Source organism: Adiantum capillus-veneris, chromosome 29 (assembly GCF_014529385.1).
Source record: "Adiantum capillus-veneris isolate H3 chromosome 29, ASM1452938v2, whole genome shotgun sequence".
Classification (NCBI taxonomy): domain Eukaryota; kingdom Viridiplantae; phylum Streptophyta; class Polypodiopsida; order Polypodiales; family Pteridaceae; genus Adiantum; species Adiantum capillus-veneris.
The window spans coordinates 86,798,832-86,802,831 of record NC_140959.1 but is presented as its reverse complement, the minus strand read 5'-3'; the positions used below and the strand labels follow the sequence as shown (position 1 = coordinate 86,802,831).

The following is a 4,000-nucleotide window of genomic DNA, read 5'->3' as shown; positions in this document are numbered from 1 at the left end:
AAACTAAAGACATCTAAATTCTAAATTCCACAAAAAATGTGCGCATGCGATATGGTTAGCTCACATGACTCTCATCCCCGAGGTTCTGGGTTCAGTCCTCCGGAGTGGGAGGAGGGGACAAGGGAGGCAAAAGTAAACTTAGGTACCCAGGTTTATATGAGTTTACTTTGCTCGAGATCTACAATGCTCAATCATCCCACCGCAGATCCCACCCCCTCGCATGCCTAGCTTAGGCAAGGCTTGGTATACTAGATTTTCCATGGAGTTCTTTACCAAGTTCACGGACGAAATGTTAATTTCCTAATAAGACAGTGTGACTACTAGGTAAGAAACATACACCAACATTTAGATTTAGAAAGTGACAATGTTTGCTGCAATAAACCCGACATACACTTGTTGAGAAAGAGCGCGAAAAACGGGAGGAGTCTGTTGTCCATTGCAATGCATTAATCAATGGATAGCCTTAATTTAATGGATGGATGTGCCTCACCCTACCATCCATGATTAAAAGACAGCAAGAAATACAGATACTACTGCATTGTCCATGTGTTGCTTTGGTCAGTATTTCTTTAGAGTATGTGGACAGTATATATGAACATGTCCCTAACCTCTTTCTTGGTGCATCAAGCCCTTATCCTCCTCTTTGCCTGTGGAAAACTGTATCCACTCTTTCCTCTTGACATATTCTATACAAGGGTAAAAGAGGAACCCTATGAATGCAACCACAAAGGAAATTATGACCACCTTTAAGGTGGAGATGACCATCACCAATATAATCAAAACTGTAGGCGGTATACACATAAGAACGCATGCCGTAAACCCAATTGGTATTTTGTAGGGACGATGTTTGTCACCTTTACACTTCCTCAGCCATAGAAAAGCTGCAAACTCAGCAATCATACCAAAACAATACAAGTAATTCTCAGCCACAATTATCTCTTTGAAGCTCAAGGATGAAATGAGAAGAACACCTAACGCAGATGCGAGAATGCCGAAGGTAGGGGTACCATGTGCAGACCGAGTGGCAAAAACTCGTGGCAGCAACCCGCCCTCTGCCATGCCGAGAAGCTGAAAAGAGTCACTACTCATCTCAGCTACGAACAGTCCCATATTTGACATTGCCGCTGCGATCTCCATCCACCATCCTAGCCATGCACCTCCAAGCCCCATTGCAATATTTGTGAAGTACCCATTACTCCAATCACTTCTTACAACATTAGTTGCACCGGTCCCGGCCAACAGAGGCACGATGTACCCACCCATGACCAAAACAAGCGCATAGAGCAATGCCTTCGGTAGTGTGCGGTCGACATTATCCACCCCCTCGACAAGGGTGCTCACCGAATCCCAATAGTTCAGATTCCAAAACAATGTGTTGAGGTATGTCGGTCAATCAACAGTTGCAAAATCAATTGCTAACCAGCGGGTTGGATCCAGCTTTGGAATAGCACAAAGTGCCATTACAAGGAAAGGGAGCAAGGAGAATATTCCCAAACATGCAGCAATATTTCCAACTACCATTCAAGTAAGTAAGAGCTGCGGTCAAGACGATTCCCGCCGTCACTCTCACAGGTCCCGATGCTACGGCAGGGACAAATGCCTTGAGGTAGTCCAGAAAGAGAACCGGATAAAGAGCATTGTCGATAACGCCCCATTCTCATAGCTCTGCTGTGATGAAAGCTTCGGGGATGCTCCATATGAAAGGGAACACGCAGAATCCGATGATAGCTAAGAGTGGGCCACCTGCCTGCACTGAATCTTCGATGCCAAATGGGCCTCCTGATACCTCATAGAAGATGAGGAAGACAAGCGAAAGAAGAGATAAGCTTTGTCGTCGAGAAACTGGGTCATCGGCACGCCATAGCCAGCGCGATCGCCACAGCCTGTTGCATCGGCACCACTACTTGATACTTTATTTGTAACAAGAAGTGCTTTACTTTTATCAGCACAGAAGTCCTGGTTCGAATATCAGACTGGACTTATTTTAGACCGCAGCAGAGTATGTCTAGCTATCTTGATTGGATCGAAAGCGAGGGGATCCCTCTCAAAGGGTGGGCACACCTCGTCCATAAAGGACACAGGGTCAAGTCGAGGGATCGACGGCGCTGCGGAGATCCACCGTTGATTAAAGATCAACGCGAATAAAAAATTAGGATTCCCAGCCGAGCGTCGGGCCTTGAACCCTGGACCTCCCCCGCCACAGTCCTCAGCTCTATCCAACCTGCCTATCGCGCACCACTACAGGTAAAGCGACAGCTGCATTACATAAATCCTGCCCCCCTGCTTCGGAGATCCGATGGCCCAAATCGCACGCTTGGTCGTGAACTCGCCCGTGCCGTAGATCCCGAGAGTTGGACCCCATGTCAATTATAAACGAGGGTGGGCACATGCTAGGTTGCACTCTCACGTGGCATCAGCCGTTGCGGTTTGTGCGTGAAAGTAGGGCAGTGGACACACTTGGCCACTGCGTCTGCAAATATCCCAGGAATTTTTTTGCCTTTGCCACCAAGCAAGAGACTTGACTTTGCGCATAAAATACTACTTTTTTGGTTATCATTTGCGCGTAATGGTTCTGGCGGCTTCATTTGTAAAATGAGGGATTGGGAAGTCAGGCAGGCGCTCAGCCACATTTGTGCACCCTTTCAATGCATTCAGATTCCATACCGCGAACCCAATGCCTTTTCTAGCTCCTTGACATTCGTAACAAAAAGTTGTAGCCTTGTGCGCTCCTTGCCGCACTGTCGAAGCAAGGGACTTGCCAATACACCGTATGCGAGCCACAAACGGCTCCAAGCACACAACAAGCCTAAACTAGCAAGCTCAAGAAAACAAAGGGTGTGTCACTCACCGCTCTACGCTCGCCTTCGTGGTGGATTCCTCGCCGCGATGAAGAAGAAGCTGCAGTCGTGCCGCGCTCAACCGCTTCGCCGCCGTCGTGCCTTCGTAATGCTCGATCGCACACACACTCTCCCTCTCTCTCTCTCTCACACACACACACACAAGGAGGTGAAGAAGAAGAAGATGGAGATGGAGCAAGAGCACTCTTCAATTGCACAAATGAGAGAATGAGTAAAAATTAGGTTTAGTTGGCTTTTATAGGAGCTCACCCCATTCACACTTGGGCGCCCATGCTTAACCAACTAATCCCTTGAATGTCCAAGTTAAAGTGCGCCTCTCATCGGCGATCACTCTAACTTTCCCTATTGGTCCGACAAGCCCAGTACCTGACTCTACCAAATACATAATACACGTCCGTCGTAGGTGATGGGTGTCCGTGTGCCGTGAGGGTTAACATGCCCCCCTTCCTGATGTAGATTCCGTCCTCGGAAGCTATTGAGTTGAAGCTGGTTCGTCGAGGTGGAAGAGCATTTGAGATGAATGTCCTTAGCCTTCTTCAGTCACTGCAAAATCAAACAACATTGGCACAGTAATTGCATTCTCATAAAAAGCATATGCAGTTTTAGGTAGACACATTGATTGGTAAAAGAATTTCAAACAATTTGTTAGCAATGAACATTAAATTGCAATGTAATCAAATGCATAAACAGATGTAAAGGTAAAAAATTAAACAAGTCTGGGGTCACTAATTTGACGGTCGAAAAGCACTAGAGATCGAATATTAATACCATGGGTAAGCTTCTTAATTTTTTGTGGTCAATTAAGTTGTTTAATCGCGAGAGCCAAGTATTCATGTTCGAGGGCTGACTAGAGGCTATATCTAGAAAACCTTGTAGTTAAGCTACCATAAAAGGAATTTCTCATGAAATCATCGCCTGACTGATTACTTTTTCTTTGACCCCCCAAGGTCTTTTCACAGTGATTCAATTATGATGTGTGTGCTTATTTTGTATGCCTTGGGTTTTTTGCTTTTCAAGGAAAAGCGCCCACACTGGGAACCTCTAGGGCTCTAGTACCATAGGCGATACATGTGAGTGAAGTACCAAATCAAGCCGAGATTTCTCTTCCAGCTTAAAATTTTACATTGTGGCACTTTGATTTT

At 46.0% G+C, this 4,000-nt stretch overlaps 1 pseudogene; it reads right to left on the bottom strand.

Moving 5' to 3' along the window:
- Nucleotides 1-416: 416 nt before the first annotated feature.
- Nucleotides 417-2,362, bottom strand: LOC147419535 (putative polyamine transporter At1g31830 pseudogene; annotated as a pseudogene).
- Nucleotides 2,363-4,000: the final 1,638 nt, after the last annotated feature.